Here is an 18,363-nt window from a genome sequence, read left to right as displayed (position 1 = left end):
TGTTAGCCATCGGACTAAATGTCTTTTTTATATTTGGTTATCATGAGGGGAGAGCCACAGGCAGAGGGCCAAGTACATGATTACTCAACATGAAGGGAAGGAGGGGAGAGAGTGAGGGAGGAAGAAGGGGGAGGGAGGGTATGAAGGGAGCTGTAAACTATGCACAGCTGTGAAGACACAGTTCCTCCGTCCCCAGTTCCTCCCAACCCAAACCCTCCCAGATCCCCTCTGTTTGTTGTTGCTGGACTTCCGCTTGTTAAATTAAATTTGGAGGCCCTTGCAGTTGTCATCTGTAAAAAAGGGGGACAGTTACAAGTGGGGGACAGCACTGAAAGCAAGTCCAAGATAGAGGGAGAGACGGGTGAAAAGAGAAAGAAGGAAGGCAGAGTGGTGAAAGACAAGACAGACATTTCTGACATTTTCGGAGGGGAGGCCGGTCGCCGCTGGTAACGAGCTGGCCGGCTCGGAGACACCACGTCAAGCCCGGCCACATACGGGCTCGGACGGATTATGGGAACCAGACACTGCGAGTTTACACTGAACGCAAGCCCCGTAGAATTAAACTGTGAACTGTGGACAGCTCACAGGAAACACCTCTCTGTAAAGCAAACATACATGTATTTTATGGCAGCCGTTTTACTGCTATTTTATTCCGGGCTCCAATGACCTGACATTTCAACATGGATCGGCCTAATTTCCTCTGCCTTTCCTCTGCTTTTTTGGGGGGGAGGCCCACTCCTTCACTTCCCCACTCCTTCACTCCCCCACTCCCACTTAACCCACATATCCCTTTCTTTGTGTGTTTAACGTTTCTTTTGGCTATTTTATGTCCTATCTAAATAAAATGAGACACTTTTTGTCAGCGGCCATTTTCTGTGTGGCTGTGAGGTGATCAGGGGTTTGTTTTGACTTGGAGAAGGCTGTTTTTTTTTTACTACACCCCAGCAGCTGTGCACCCCCCCCCCCCCCAGGAGGTATCCATTTAACAGTGGTATGCAGCTGCTACCATCCTACCAGCCCACCCTCTCATCTGGTCCGCACCTGGTATGTGACCGTGAACCCCACCTGTCACATACACAAACACACACACCTAAAAGAGGGATCTATGTTTATGTGGGGCCTCCGTTAATTCCCAAACACTCTTTAAGACAAGACAGACCTAGTAACATGACAAGTGTTGTTTGTGGTCAGCTGTGAACATATATACCCTGTTTACAGTACACCTGGTATTAACATGCATCCTGTGGTTCTGGTCCTGTGGTTCTGGTCCTGTGGTCCTGCAAGATCTAATCACAATGACTGGACAGACTGTAAACAGACTGTTGTTAGATCTGATCTGAGGCTGATTTGGGGAAGCCAGGGACAGTAAGGGGTTAACAGGGACCAGAGTAAGTTTGACTCAAGGGCAAAATCAGAGTGAAAGCCTGTCATATTTTGAACTGACACAAATTCTCAGATAGCTCTCATCTGCCTTTACTTCTCTCTCTTTTTTGTATCTCTCTTCACAATGTTATGGGAGGCACCAACTCCTACTGCTGGCCCTCCACCCGATCCCTTGGTCTGATGGCGTGGACCCCTGCACGGTGTGCCTGGTCCCACTCTATCTCTGTAGTGTCCCCAGCATGGTTACAGGGTGGCCCATGTATCTCCACCGCCAGTGAGTGAGTGAGTCACCGGGCCCTCTGCAGATTGCAGACTGACAGGTTTAGAAAACCACATAGAGCTGATGCCTTTGGGGCAGGGAACATACTCAACTAATGTCCCTGCAGGCAATCCAGCCAGCCAGCCAGCATGGGGAAATGTCCCTTTCAAAGAAGTAGAAAATCGAGCATGAAAAAGGATGTGGCATTAAAAATGATTCTGTATGTGGTTCTGATAGTTGGAGCATGGTGTGGTTTTGATAGTTGGAGCATGGTGTGGTTCTGATAGTTGGAGCATGGTGTGGTTTTGATAGTTGGAGCATGGTGTGGTTCTGATAGTTGGAGCATGGTGTGGTTTTGATAGTTGGAGCATGGTGTGGTTTTGATAGTTGGAGCATGGTGTGGTTTTGATAGTTGGAGCATGGTGTGGTTCTGATAGTTGGAGCATGGTGTGGTTTTGATAGTTGGAGCATGGTGTGGTTTTGATAGTTGGGGCATGGTGTGGTTTTGATAGTTGGATTATGGTGCTTGTAACACCAGGATTGAGAGTTTGATTCTTGCATTGGACGGCATATAGGCCTACTGAATTATGTGTGAACTCTTGTATAGTCTTCTTATTATGACTAGGATTTGATGTGCACTCTTCCTTCTAACTCGCTTTGTAGTATTTACACACACACTTTTAAACAAATTAATTTGCAGAATGCATTTAGTATTTTTTTTAACACCATGTAGACTCCCCACCGGTATAGGCCTACACCTCCAGTCCTCAGAATTAGAGCCATGTGTGCGACTGTGTGGGGGCAGTATTTTGTAAACAAAGACCGTGAACAAACTGAAAGCAGGTTTGATTGAATGCGTCGAAGTATGTATAAAGAAACATTCTGAGGCTTGGATTCCCAGCATTTTAACTCTTTGCAGAGCGGTACTGGCCTTCGGAGATAGGAAGTCGTCTGTCATTGGAGCATAATCACTTCTCGAGGAGGATCGCAATGCCTGGAATGATTTCTGTTGTTATCGCCAGTGCAACTTGGCTGGCGGAGAGCGGATGAGGCTTTTTTCTCACCCTGTTTTGATCAGGCGGACTGATGTACTGTATCACTATACTGTATCCTGATTCTTTGTCTAAATTTGAAAAATATGCATTTTGTGATGGAAAGTTCCCATAGATGTCACGTGTTGAGATGCACAAATTCATGATCAGTGTGAGTTTCTCTCAATAGTTTACTCCTGAGAGCAATTTAGACTACTGTGATAACCTCATAACTTGAATATAGGAACCTGATTCCCCAATAACTGCAGTGTTTCAGTTCTGTGACATTTTATAAATGTTTGAGAGATGTCAGCAGGAGGTTATAGTGGGTTTTGTCATTGTCCTCTGCTCCAGCTGGTTTTATACCTCTCTCCCTTCTTCCCTGTCTTTCTGCCATCAATCCAAGGCTTCAGGTAGAACAATGGCGTTACGAAAGAGCCCGTCAACGCTTGCCGACATGCCAAGCCAAGTATTTGCCTTTTGGTGTCCCGCCCCTCCCCTCCCCTCCCCCCAGGATCCTTGAAAACAGGAAGTGTATCTTGTTAAGTGATGGATGAGCCCTTTGCTCTCGCTGAGAGGATCAGAAAAAAAGACTGTTCTTTGCCTCGAGGGCAGTCAATTGAGTGTAGCAGTCTCAAAGCCCAAAGTGGATCTGTTTGTGTGAACGCCTGGATACTTGAGAGCGTGCATGTGCAGCTTTTTGTACATGTGTGTGTTTTTATAGTAAAGAAAGTTTGCAACTTAGCTTGTAGGAAATACCCAGATAATTAGTTTTGAGCAACATCTAGGGTTAACAAACGTAAATGGATCTCATGTTGAGCAACGCTCTCGGTTCTTCCTGGTTTGTCCTGTTAGTGTAGTTGTATTCCGGAGGCCCTGCAAGTTGTGTGTGTGTGTGTGTGTGTGTGTGTGTTTGTGTGTGTGTATCTGTGTGTGTGAGGGGTCGGCAAGTTTGCGCTGGCATGCGGCCGCCACATACTTCCAGGAGAGCAACTCAGGATGTGTCCCTGGCACGTCCACAGTGGAGTGGAATACACACTCCGGCGACAAACAACCACAGGCCCCACTCCTCTGCCCCCCTCATGGGAAGGCTGATGACAAATAAGAGACTCTCGTGTTTTTGTTCCAGACACAGGTTGTCAAGCTACTCCGTCCCCCTGCGAGCATGTCCTCCTACTCACACTGTTAGCTCATAGCAGGGCAGCTCCAATTGGAAGAATCTGGATGACCCCCCCCCCCCCCAAGAAAATATCCTCTTTCATTCTTTCAAATATGTACATATAGGAAGGAAGTCTCTAGGCTTGAAAGTCCTTCGTATATCCAGAGCGTTTCAGCAGGGGATGTAAACAACAAGTTGAAAGGCGATGGGCTAGGCTGTCTGTCTGTCTGCCAGTCTGTCTGCCTGTGCTGGGCAGTCAACCGTCCCTTTATGACAGGAAAGGGATTCATTAGTGTTGTGGCGAGGGAGGTTATTCTGTTTGACCCTGATGATACTGTTGTGTTTAGTAGCCATGTTTACATCCTGTCCAAAAGTCAATATTGAGGGACTAAATACCATCCTAATCAACTAGTTCAGAGTAGGACAGCAGTTCCCTTCACCGTTTCTTTCTCGGATAAAAAACGGAACCGTATTCTTACCTCTACTGCAAGACAACGTGTTAGAAAGGATATTCAGTTGAGATTCTTTCTGTTTCACATGGTAAACAATAGTTCAATTGTGCATTCTTTCATCCAGTGTGGTTTTGCTATACCTTGGAAACCAGCGTATGGTGTGGACTTTGATTGAATATTGTCCTGAGACAGCACATGGCCTCCATTTGGAATAATAATCTTCACGCTTGATATGAACTGAGGTATATCGTGTGTGTAAATCAGGCCTTGCTTCAGGGCCAGTTTACCCCATCTGCAATTAATGCATGAAAATCTTCTAGTCTCAGATTCCTAACGAGAGATGGAGGGAAGGGGTACGAGAGAAGGATAGGTGGAAAGATTTATTGATTGATTCATTGATGAAGACTCCATCTTTGAGGGGATGTTTGTCACAGAGCAGCAGAGACAAACACACAGACATGACTAACAGCCCGTCCCCCTCTCTTCTGTTGCCCAGGCTCTGATGCGGCCCGGACGACTAGACCGGATAGTGTACATCCCTCTACCGGATGGCCCCACGCGACAGGAGATCTTCACGCTGCAGCTCCGCAGCATGTCAGTGGACCAGGACATGTGAATGGATGAACTGGTGACCCGAATGGAAAAGTACTCCGGAGCAGAAGTGAGACAAACCGTACCGATTATGGTTGCAACAACACGTAGACTATAATAATAATTTTATGGTAGAATACATAGGATCTGCAGGATTTAATACACATTGTGGGCTGAATCCTAATTTGAGATCCTGGAGTGTAATAGAATTTTGGTGCTAATCTCCCATTGACATCAATGCATGGTTTGCGCAAAAATCTGCATTACACATATGCAGATCTCAAGTTAAGGTTTGTAACCCCTTGTATTTAGTATTGAAAATGTTCAAATAATGTCCAGGAACAACTCTACCACTTGGTCATGGTTGGCTGCAACATGGTTTTTATTGGATAACAAGGTGTAACCAAATGATCAAGGAATTGAGTCCAGAGTGAATCAATTCCTTCAAGTGAGATTGATCGATAGCATGCTACGGGATTCACGGTTGGCCACCCTGGCAAAACCCGGACTGTCAAAAGAAGGATCGGCTAAGACAAACCCAACCCTGAGCGGCAAACTCAATGCGGAGACCTGGAAAGTCAAGTTCAACATGGAAAATCAAATATTGAGGCGCAGGTCTCTCTCAGCTCTCTCTCTCAGCTCTCTCTCTCTGCTCTCGCTCTCTCTATCACTCTCTTTCTCTCAGCTCTCTCGCTCTCTCTCTCAAATTCAAATGGCTTTATTGGCATGGAAAGTGTTACCGCATACATTGCCAAAGCAAACATGTAGACAAAAGTCAAATTAATGATGACGCAGATCGATAATAATAGGACGAATATTAATACTCAATGAGTAGTAACAATTAACAGGACACTACAGTAAGACATGAATGAGGACAATAATGAAATAGTGAGAAAGACACAGGTAGTAAAGTTATTGCTCTGGTTGGTCGTTCCACTGGCTGGCTGTCCCTACGGGTGTGGCAGGAAGCTACATATTTTGCAGCTAATATGGCACAAAGTGGTTTTTCTCCCAATAGAAACTGGATTTTCTCCTTTTCTGTTTCAAAATGTGTGTATTGTTTTTCAATTTTGGGAGAAAAAAATTGCCCATAAGTATGTATAGTTCTCGCATAGTATAGTTCTCTCTCTCTTAGCTCTCTCTCAGCTCTCTCTCTCCTCATTGTTATGGTCTTAAACCCACCTTTTAACGGTTACAGGAAATAAGAGAGAGGTGGCCAGCGTTTGCAAGGAGATGTTATTCGCTTTCCACTGTGTAAGTATAATATCTGTGCTATGTCAAAGCCCTCGTGATCTCATGGTCGGCGGACTCACAGCGGGCGCACAAACACTCCATTGTGTGACAAACTTGTCTCTTGGCGTTGGGCTGGGGTGTGAATCACGTTGTCTTGACAGAGAAACAGCGCGGTACGGTTGAAGCCCTGACAAGCCCTATGTGTCAAGATTTTTTTCATGATTTTGGTGGTTTAATGATGACACTTTACAGCCTTCAGGGGCTAGAAAATAGGGTTGCAAGGCTGCATGGATTTTATGAAGAGGATTTGTCAATACTGTGTCTGACCTTTTAGCCACTAACATCTCTCTGGCTTTTCTCCTGGAGATCTGATCAGAGGAAAAGAGGTGTCGAGGAATTTGCTTGACTACATTACCTTTTGGGGATTTGTAGAGATCCGTTGGGTCTTATATAATAATAATAATAATATGCCATTTAGCAGACGCTTTTATCCAAAGCGACTTACAGTCATGTGTGCATACCTTTTTACGTATGGGTGGTCCCGGGAATCGAACCCACTACCCTGGCGTTACAAGCGCCATGCTCTACCAATTGAGCTACAGAGGAAAGCATTTACCCCCACCCTCCCTCTCTTCCTCCCTCCCTCCTTCCTTCCATAACTCCCCCACCCAAAATCAGCTTAGAGCAGGCATACACCTGGAGAAGGTATGCGCTGGAAACCAACCCCTTTTACATCAGGTTTTTTGGGATAGAGCTTTCACCGACCAGTGGAAAGTTTGCTATCTCTGTTGCAGTTCACTCTCTGTAACCAACAAAACCCCCCAGAAAAATGTGCTGCTCCTCACAACAGTCAATGGTCTGTGAGCAGTTACACACTTTGTTGTTGCCAGGGCTTTTGTAGTACCTGTATGTCAGGGGATATTTGGAAGCCATTTTCATGCCCCTCAAGGCTCCAACTTATAAATAATAATAATAATAATAATAATAATATGCCATTTAGCAGACGCTTTTATCCAAAGCGACTTACAGTCATGCGTGCATGCATTTTTGTGTATGGGTGGTCCCGGGGATCGAACCCACTACCTTGGCGTTACAAGCGCCGTGCTCTACCAGCTGAGCTACAGAGGACCACAACACTGATAAACAGTCATATACACACAGTAAGATATAGTAATTGGTTGAAACAGCTTGTAAATAGCTCTTGTGTTCCAGTGTCTCTTGGTGGCCATACGGTGGGATGTATTGGTGGAATGGAGTGCTTAAATTTAGTCTATACGACACTGTACTATAGCTCTCCTGAGGGTATGTGAATACTTCTGGAGTGGCCCGGTCATAAAGGTCTGCCGGAGTGCTATGCGTCTGTCTGAAATGCTGCTGAGCGGGAGTATTTATCTTGGCACGGCTGCGTTTCTGCAGAGGGCGGTGAGGTGTGCCATGGTGGATGGGCATCGGTCGTGTATCAAGCCCACGCTTCTAGGGAGCAAGCTTGATGAGGGGCCCTCGTAAATTATCCAGGCTCTTATTGAAATTGTAGGCCGGTCTGCCGAGTCAGATTTCTCTCTCGCCTACTCTCTCTCTGCCAACTGAAGTACTAGAAATTAACCCTTGAGAAAATGAGCACGGACATTACTTAACAGTGAGTCTTGCATTAGTTATCAGACTTTGTGAGGAGAGAATATGATTTTGGCTTACATTTAGATTTTAGTCATTTAGCAGATGCTCTTATCCAGAGCGACTTACAGGAGCAATTAGGGTTAAGTGCCTTGCTCAAGGGCACATCGACAGATTTTTTACCTAGTCGGCTCGGGGATTAGAACCAGCGACCTTTCGGTTACTGGCACAACGCTCTTAACCACTAAGCTACCTGCCGCCCCACTTACACTTGACATTAAGTTGCAACAGTGTCATTAATGGAAAGTGTTGCCTAATTTTGTGTTTCTTGTCTAAAGACCCTGTTTCATCCCTAGTCTCTTGATGTGCTTAGGGTTGAATGGATTGGGAGAGTGACAGACTGGTAGGTCTGGGGTCAGATTACTCTTCAGTCACGGCGGTCGGTCTGCCTACCTGCAGCACTGATTTTAATTGCATTTGTGGGAATTGAGACTTGTTCAGGGGAGGCACAGTTGTTGTCATGTCGTCTCCGAGCCAGAAGCTTTGTTAAAATCACCACTTCCACTCAGCAGGTTCCTGCCCCGAGTGACATCTGGTTTCCCCAAGTTTACACCCCACCACCCCGTCCATCACCACTGCTCTTGCCTCCCCCACCCAACTTCAGCCGTCCAACGAAGTAAAATTGGATACCGTAGTTGCATTGTGTTGTCGTAAAGAGGGTTTGCTGCTAGTGCGGAGGGAAAGGTGACGCGTCTCTTTTTTTTATGATCAAGCCCTGACAGGAAGGAACTGAGGATTTATGTACCCAATCTCATGTTCCGAGTCAGAGAGAGGCCAGCTCCTCCAGCCCGGTGGAAACCTGTTGGCCCATTAGCTTTCATAGAGCAGGCGTCTTTACTAGCAGTCAACATTGTTTTCACAGTTAGCCTGCGGAGGGTTGCACAGGGTGTCATGGAGAGGACGCCCGTCAAAAAGGACTCTGGAAACTTAGTCTACTTGTAAATGGGGAGAGGTGCATTGTGGGGACATCATTTAGGGCTTCATCGTGCTTGATTAAATGGATTTCATGGAGATGGAAGTTAATTTCTCCAAGAAATCCCCTGCTGTCAAAATATGTGTTGTATTCAGAATTAATGTAAAGATTGCTTAACATAACCAGCCAACCAAAACCAATGTTTAGCTCCGAAATACCAAAAGGCCTCGTATACTCTTTCAATCTGTAGGTGAAAAGTATTTGAAATAACATTGAAATGGTATGGAAGGGGAGGAAGAAAAGCACAAAAACCACCATGTTCTTTTTTTCTGAGCAGGAAGACAAATGGCTTCCTTTTAAGACCTGTTGTGGTCGTTCCTCTGGCCCTGTTCCCCGCCAAAGATTTATGACCCCATATTTGTTGTTGCAAAGAGTGTTATCACCTAGGACACCCAGCAAAAATGCGTCAACAAAGCTGTTGCTATTTGAATAACAGTAAGATTCAATGTTAAGACTCAATGACGCAAGTGTCCGTCTGGCCTACATCTGGCAAATGTTGCGGTTGTTCGAGGCCAAAATATAGGTGAGTGCTATAAATCTGTGAGCTTGTTTTAAATGCACAGTATAATTTTGCAATAGCGAACCACTACTGTTTTGACATTTTCTGACCATAGGAAAAGGAAAGAAATTGCCCCAAAATATGTACATCAAATATTCACAATTTACCACCAAGGCAAGTACAGTATGTCAGATTTGCAATTGTTTCTGGAAGGAATAGCCGTTTCCCTCACTAATTGTCTCTGGAAGGAATAGCCGTTTACCTCACCAATTGTCTCTGAAAGTAATAGCTGTTTACCTCACTAATTTTCCACATAAACCTATCTTTATCCCTTTTCAAGTGAGAAGCGTTTCAGAGTCATGGCTGTCAAAATGGGAGATGAATGAAAAGGAAAGACTTCCAGCTCTGCCTTTTTGCATTTATATATAAAGACCTTGCTGTGTACACGTGTGGCTCAAATCGATTTTTTCCTGGGAAATATGATCCACTCGTGTACCCATTGTAGTGTTTCTCTTGGTTTGTAGTAGAGGCAGGAGGGAGAGAGTCTGAGCAGGAGGGAGAGAGAGGGAGGAGGGAGAGTAGGAAGGATAGAGAGGGAGGTTTACTCCTCCAGCATTAAGGAACCAGTGAAAAAAAATTCCTAGGACCCTTTAGCTGGAAGAGGAGAAAAGAGAGAGGGATTACGAAATAGAGAAAAAAAAAGGAAAGAGGACCAGCAATAAAGAACTCCAGGAACCAGTAAAAAGGTTATAGGGTTGGCTCCCGGCTCTTCCTCTCCTTACCCTGGCCTTAGGCACCATAGGCTGCTGTCAGGAGGAGGTGTGCCTGTTTTGGGGGCCCACAGGGGCCTACAGGACAGGGGTATGCAGTTAAACGCTGCACTGAGGGCCCTTTTGTTAAACAAGCAGCCAAACAGGAAGGCCAGTCTCTCGTTTAACACCTTGCAAACGATTGTGGATTGGCCACTCCTTTGTCTTGCGGCATCATTTCCCTCTCCTCCTTGAACTCTTGCTATATGGATGTATGTATGGTGCAACTGTAAACCAGTAGCCCACTGTTTGGGGGGAGGGTTCCCTTGGCACTTTGTTTACAAATCAGGTGTGTGTACGTATATTGGGATTGTGTCATCGTGAGAGTATTGGTGATACTGTGGAGTCTTTAGCCCTCTTTTACTTATTTGCCCAAACAAAATGGAGGCTATTCCACTTAGACATTGCTTTGAAAGTGTTTGTGTCTGTCTGTGTGCCGACATGTTCCCATTCAAAATGTAATTATACCCTTGTTATGTCTTGGCCTTTTAGACATACTCTTATTAAGCTGTACTGGCCTGATCCATTGGGATCAAGTGTCTTTCTCAAAGGCACAATGGCACCATTCCCCTTACTCCTAGACAAAACCACAACCAATATCAAACAATATCAAGGTTTCCGTGTCTCCAGTGCATCATCCAGAGGTTTGTGCCACACATTGGTAGTAGACGTTACCCATGTTGCCCATACAACTTAAAGCAATTTTAGAATAGAGGAGGGGCACAGACATCCTAAACCTTGCTTACCTTGTGAGCAAGACTGTACACACATATGAGCACACACTCTGGGGCAGAGTAGTGCACGAGAATACACACACACACACACACACACAGAGCAATAGAAAGCGGTCTCCGGGTTGCTCCAGTGTGGGCATGTTTAGTAAATATGCCATCTCTTCCTTCCCAGGGCTGGGAAGAATGTGCCGCTTTCATTCGCCTGATTAACGGGCGAGGACAAATATGCCCTTTAAAAGCGAGGCCCTGTTTTCCCTCTAACACGCCACGGCTGCCTCCTCCAGAGCCATGCGTCCTCCAAAACACGACCCTGCTAAGCCGCATTGCTTAACCCAGAAGCCAGCCGCACCAATGTGTCGGAGGAAACACCGTACAGCTGGAGACCGAAGTCAGAGTGCATGCACCCGGCCCGCCACAAGGAGTCGCTAGAACGCGATGGGACAAGGACATCCCGGCCGACCAAACCCTCCCCTAACCCGGACAACGCTGGGCCAATTGTGCGCCGCCCCATGGGTCTCCCGGTCGCGACTGGCTGCGACACAGCCTGGGATCGAACCCGGGTCTGTAGTGATGCCTCTAGCACTGCGATGCAGTAGTGCCTTAGACCGCTGCGCCACTCGGGAGGCCCTTCAGCCATGTTTTTAATGGAATCTGAATTCCTTGACTCAATCACTGCATGCCAAGAGGCCCTACCCCTTCTCCTTATGGTCGTGTGTGATGTTTCCATCCCCCCACGTGACTCCAAAACCCCCCAATACACACACACACACTCCCCGCCGCTCTCCTTCCCCCTATCCTCAACTTAACCAGCCGCCCCCCTCTTGCCTTGTAATCTTAAATAGGTTTCACATGGGGCTGTGGTCAGGCCTTATTTCTCTTGGCAGTCTGCTGTCACTGCAGACACTTCCTCTTTGCCTTCTTGGAGGATGAAACATTTTATTTCTGGTCGGAGCTCAGGCCGTTTGATTTCGATAGTATTTAAAGTCGGATGCAGTGGGGCCTATATTTTCTTAAAACGGGGAGTCAATATTTTTGGTGTTGGCCTAAGAACGTCTTCAAGAGCCAATATCATCACTGGCACTAGATGTCAGCCTGATTAGAAGAAGCACACAGGCAAAGTGTGTGTATGTGTGTGCATGTATGTGCGTACCCCTGCGTGTCTGTGTGTTCGCTAGCAAGCTGGGGCTGGTGTTGGCGTAATACAGAGTGCCAGGGGGTTTAGCCCCAGCGCTGCTCCTGTAAATGTAGCCGTTTGTGTGGGCAGACTGGATTTAGGCTGCTAAGGACACAGGGAAGGATTGATAGTAAACACCCCGTCTGGGTTCGTTGATCTGCTGTAGGAGCAGGTAGCCACCAAACAAGTCCCTCATTAAGGCTTTTTGATACTGCGACTGAGCGGCTTTGTTGAAGTAGGAAGCGACGGCATACTAGGTGGATTTGGCCTGAGCCCGTTGGTATGCGCTGCCAGTTAGCTAGCGCAATTGCTAACATTTTTGAGCACACTTATTGACTGACACTAGAATGGAAACTAGAATGTTATTGAATGTTACGGAGAGAGTTTTTCGTAGAACTGACACATGACAAATATGAGAATCTGTGAAGATACATTTCTATGTAAAGGAACAGACAGAATCCCAGTGAATAAACTCTGTATTAGTGCGTGTTTGTGGGGGATGGGATGGGTAGAGCACACAGGCAATAGCCAGTGGATGAGAGAAGCGGTTGGAGCATCTCCAAATGAAGTTTCCGGGGCTCGTGTTGTGGCCCTCTATTGACTCCGAGCATGGGAAGCGAGAAAAGCCTCAAGCCTGGAGGAAAAATGCCTGTGCACGTGCCAATGCTGATATCATGGCGTTAAACAGCTCCTCACAACAGCACCAAGGGCATCTTTCGCCGCACTGGGCTGGAAAGACCAAGCTTAGCCCTCTACCATTTAAGACAGAGTTTTGGGAGCAACGAAAAAAGCAGCGGAACCAGTTGTCAGGCAATTGTGTGTCTATCAGTTGTCCAGTGTAGATCAGTGTGGCCTTGGCCGCTCTAATGACATCTTATTTCAGCACTTTGACTGACAGGGAGGCTCTAGAACTCTCCACAAGGAGAAGAGCTTTATGGTTGTTATTCAAACATGGCTGCTGAGAGTGTGTATGTGCATGAGGGTGTTGCATTCATAAGGTGTGTGTTGTGAGGCCACGACTACTCAACAACAAAAAAATAAATAATCAGAAATGAATATGTGTATGTAAACACGGATTCCGTAAAAGTGATATTAACATATTAACATCATTGTTACAGGAAGTGTATATTTAGCTTGTGATCTAATAGGTGAACAAGAACTTGTGATTGGACAGATGCAGTATATAGGCTATATTTAAAACTAATGCCTGGGCTTACGCTCTATCAAATACTCTTTACAGTTGATGTTTTTGATAGAACTGGTTCTAAGTTGTCATAAATGTGAGCTTTACACCTGTGCAACGTGAAACACTGCCATTTTCTTTGTTTGGTTTGACTTTATGATGACTGTTGCTGCACTGCCAGGCAACCAGGTCTCCGAATTACTCGCCCACATCTCCAGCTAATGGCTGCTGCAATGCATCACTTTAGTCCCTCCATATATTTAAGTGATTGCTGACATAATTTATGAAGGGAATGAAAGATAAAGTGTGCATTGCAATAAAACCCTTGATCCATAATTTAGTCTGGGCTGCCACAGCGACGGCCCCCTTCATTTCATTTCTGTGCGTTTGCAGTTTTTTCGGTCCTCTCTGTCTCTCGAGTGGGGGGCTTTAGGGGTTGTATTGGCTCAGAGCCTGGAATGCCTTCCCGTTTTCAAACAAACTGCCTTTTGCTCAACCTGTTTTCCTTTGTGGCTTTTCGAATCGCGCACGGTAAACACGCAAAAAACACTGGCGTATTCAGCAGCGTACTGTATAAAGAAGCCTCCTAAATGAGAAAGATGAATATGTCAGTGTGCAATTGTTATATCAGTGATTCTACAGAAGTGGTCCAAATATTTTAATAAACAGGTAAGTCTCCAAAATTAGGACATTTATCATGATTTTACCTTTTAGTCATTTAGCAGACACTCTTATCCAGAGCGACTTACAGGAGCAATTAGGGTTAAGTGCCTTGCTCAAGGGCACATAGACAGATTTTTTTCAACTACTTAGTTCGTAGATTAGAACCAGCGATCTTTTGGTTACTGGCCCAACGCTCTTAACCGCTAGGCTTCCTGTTCTAATTCAATCCAAGGCAATAACAAACATATTGCTACATTAATATAGTACAAAGTCATTGTTTCTACACCTATTTCTATTGAGAGGTGGCTGTTCCAAACCCTGACTTCTAAACTTCATGTTTGAAAATACATTTTTATTTTTTTAACACTATTATTTACATTTTAGTCATTTAGCAGACGCTCTTATCCAGAGCGACTTAAAGTTAGTGAATACATATTTTTTTATACTGGCCCCCCGTGGGATTTCAACAGAACATCTTGAGTTGTTCTATTATTATACTGAACAAAAATATAAACGCAACATGCAACAATTTCAACGATTTTACTGAGTTACAGTTCATATAAGGAAATCAGTCAATTTAAATAAATTCATTAGGCCCTAATCTATGGATTTCACATGACTGGGCAGGGGCGCAGCCATGGGTGGGCCTGGGCATAGGCCCACCCACTGAGGAGCCAGGCCCAGCCAATCAGAATATGTTTTTCCCCACAAAAGGGCTTTATTACAGACAGAAATACCCCTCAGTTTCATCAGCTGTCCGGGTGGCTGGTCTCAGATGATCCCGCAGGTGAAGAAGCCGGATGTGGAGGTCCTGGGCTGGCGTGGTTACACGTGGTCTGCTGTTGTGAGGCCGGTAGGACGTACTTCTCTAAAACGACATTGGAGGTGGCTTACGGTAGAGAAATTAAAATTAAATTATCTGGCAACAACTCTGGTGGATTTCACCATGAGGCCAATTGTGACTTTAAAACCGTTACAGAGTTTAATGGCTGTGATAAGAGAAAACTGAGGATGGATCAACAACATGGTAGTTACTCCACAATACTAACCCAATTGACAGTGAAAAGAAGGAAGCCTGTACAGAACAACAAATATTCAAAAACATGCATCCTAAAGTAATATTGCAAAAAATGTGGCAAAGAAATTCATTCTTTGGACTGAAAACAAAGTATTATGTTTGGGGCAAATCCAATACAACACAGTATTGTACCACTCTCCATATTTTTAAGCTTAGTGGTGGCTGCATCATGTTATCGACTGGGGAGTTTTTTCAGGATAAAAATTAAATGTCCCGTGTAGCTCAGTTGGTAGAGCATGGCGTTTGCAACGCCAGGGTTGTGGGTTCGTTTCCCACAGGGGACCAGTATGAAAAAAAATAAACAATGTATGCACTCACTAACTGTAAGTCGCTCTGGATAAGAGTGTCTGCTAAATGACTAAAATGTAAATGGAATGGAGCTAAACACAAATCCTAGAGGAAAACTGTGTTCAGTCTGCTTTCCACCAGACACTGGGAGATGAATTCACCTTTCAGCGGGACAATAACCTAAAACACAAGGCCGAATCTATACTGGAGTTGCTTACCAAGAAACAGTGAATGTGGCCAAGTTACAGTTTTGACTTAAACCTGCGTGAAATTCTATGCCAAGACCTGAAAATGGTTGTCTAGCGATGATTAACAACCAATTTGACAGAGCTTGAAGAATTTTGAAAAGAGTAATGGGCAGATGTTGCACAATCCAGGTGTGAAAAGCTCTTCGAGACTTACCCAGAAAGACTCACAGATGTAATCACTGCCAAAGGTGACTCTAACATGTATTGACTCAGCAGATTGAATGCTTATTGTCCAGTGTAGATTGATTTGAATACTCATTTTATATTTTATAAATGTTTTACAAATGTTAGACATTACAGAGTATTTTGTGTAGATCGTTGACAAAAAAAAAAGACAATTCAATCCATTTGAATCCCATTTTGTAACACACCAAAATGTGGAAAAGGCACTGTACTTGGGAGCAGCTCTTTCGGTTTGTTGAACTAGGGGGGCAACTGGGTGTAAACAACCAAATTATATGTTGTTGAGTCATGAGATTGAGACATGAGGCCCTTAACATGTCCCTTATGTTGGAACAAAGTAAATAAAACAATTGAAGATGATTGTGTGTTTTTTTGTGTTCGTGTGTGTACGTGTTGCATGGAAACTTCCCTCAATCATGTTGTTGAAGTCACAAGCACCCCCCCTTGCCCCTCTCTCTCAACATTCTCCCTCCTTAATTGAGGCCTGTGCTGCATGCCTTCATTGTTACACATCACCACTGACAACAAGTTCAATTATTTGAATGATGGGAAACCCTCAAAGACAATTAGCCCTGGCCTCTTTTTACAGTGTCTGAATCATGTTGCTCGGCTGGCCCCAAACGAAGAAATAGCTCACTTTCTGACATCTGCCTAGCACCTGCCTTAGCCAAGCCATCCCTGCCTTACACAACCAACATACCTCCTTGTACATACTCATCTTAAACTCCTCTTCCTATGGAGTTCATGTCCTGTCACTCCTTATGTATGATAGGAAGTACTAGCTACTGTAACATTTGGGTTAATTCTGTTAAACCTCTCAGGAGAGTCTCTTTGTATGACTTAAAAATTAGCTTCTCTTTCAACTTAACTGTGAAGTTGAACTAACAAAAACAGGCAAACATTACAGAAACAGATCTTTAGTGAGTCATCTGAGAGGTTGGCTGGTAGCCAAAATGGATCCTGATGGGTTATTACCCTGGTGGATGCTGGTACTACAACTAATCTGTCAAAACAAGTAGAAACAATCTTACAGTACTCTCTCTTACACACACACACACACACAGGCGAAGTGGTTAAGCAGTTATGGAGTTATTTTGGTACGAATTCTCTTTAGCTACAATGAAAATAAATGTTCTAGTTGGCCGTTGCAACCCAACCCTCCTCCAAGTTTTTTCCCCATAATGGTTAACAGATTAGGATTTAGGATCTGAGATCTGTACCTTTCACCTACCTTTACCCGGCAATGTCTGGCAATGTCAATAGTCTGCCATCTTGTTGGCAGCCTCTGTCCCATGGATGAGCTCAAAGGGAACCACCATTTTTATTTTCTCCCCCTTCGCCCTTCCCATTGCAATAAATTGGTTATTCCCACCAGGAATATATATTTTTCGCCTCTTAGACACCTTAATTGTAGGGTACACATTTGTTCTGTGCCCTTCTTGGAATGGGGAGAAATATAGTCCTTTGTAGCTCAGTTGGTAGAGCATTGCCCTTGTAACGGCAGGGTAATGGGTTCGATTCCCAGGACCATCCATACGTAAAACGTATGCACGCATGACTGTAAGTCACTTTGGATAAAAGCGTCTGCTAAATGGCATACAGTATGTTATGTTATGTAAATACGCCAAGGGAATTTGTGAGGTCACCTTCCAAATGGTTCAGTTTCCTCTGCTTGAAATAGATTAAATACATTCGCAGCTCCCGCAGAGTAGGAGTGCTGATCTAGGATCAGGTCCCCCTTTTCCATATAATCGTATTACTGGTGATCTAAAAGGCAAAGCTGATCCTAGATCACCATGCATACTCTGAGAGCCTTTATGAATATGGGCCCAAATGATTTGTAGAGGAGACCAGGACAGCGTGTGGGCCTCGGTTTAGAACCGGGATGGGCATCTCCGGTTCTGGAAGGCCACAGTGGACGCAGGCTTTTATTCCAGCCCAGCACTAACTCACCTCCAGTGAGACTTCCCTATGAAGGTCTCGTTTTCCAAACACATTGAGGCCTTTGTGGGTTCCCCTGGCATGACGGGAGGTGGCGGTGTCAGCAGACCCTGTTTTATCATTTCCCCCTGAATTATGCAACAGTGACACAACTACGGCCCGGCAACTTTTGGGGGAGATTGGCCCGCGATGGCTGATGAACGCCAGATGCCTTTTTCCCAGCCATGCCACCACCTCCTCCAGAACTTCCATTCTGTTCTAAGGCACGACCTGCCGATGGCGGCTTGTGCAAGCCGCCCCCCTAAAAGCTCCAACTGAACCAATCCATATTTTCCAGTGACTGATAGCCCTGTGTGTTGAGATTTGCAGGATATGCACCGTCAGGTCGCTCCATGGAACGACCCGAACCCTAAGCAATGAAAATAATGTAAACTGCTGTGACTGCAAAGGATGGAAGTGCAGGATTGGTATGTATGTTGGTTGCAATTAAACAGAATGCATGGCCCTCACAAGTGGTGTAATTTATTTCCCTTGAAATCAAACGTGCAATTTGAATTCATACAAAATAATGATCTGTTGTGTGTGTTATACAGATCAGATACTTTTTTCTACTGTGTGTGTGTGTGCGAGCGTGTATAACCTTGTAATAACCATAGGCTGTAGGCATTATAATATTTATTGTGTAGTATTACACGACTTAATACAAACTGTTACAAATGTGTAAATTCAACTCAAAATATCCATATTTGTATTCCAATGGTCATGATGTGGTAAACCTCTTTGTCAGTGGTGTAAAGTACTTAAGTAAAAA

General features: G+C 44.8%; 1 pseudogene across 1 annotated transcript in view; it reads left to right on the top strand.

Moving 5' to 3' along the window:
• The window catches only part of LOC311107219 (ATPase family gene 2 protein homolog A-like), a 117,286-nt pseudogene that overhangs the window by 89,289 nt on the left and 9,634 nt on the right, over positions 1 to 18,363 (top strand). The window contains exon 18 of the transcript in view: positions 4,781 to 4,945. The product of the transcript in view is annotated as an ATPase family gene 2 protein homolog A-like (transcript). The remainder of the gene's footprint in view (positions 1 to 4,780; positions 4,946 to 18,363) is intronic.

This window comes from Coregonus lavaretus, assembly GCF_964263955.1.
Source record: "Coregonus lavaretus genome assembly, chromosome: 32".
NCBI lineage: Eukaryota > Metazoa > Chordata > Actinopteri > Salmoniformes > Salmonidae > Coregonus > Coregonus lavaretus.
The sequence above is the reverse complement of the archived record's forward strand: the minus strand, read 5'-3'. Positions and strand labels throughout refer to the sequence as shown.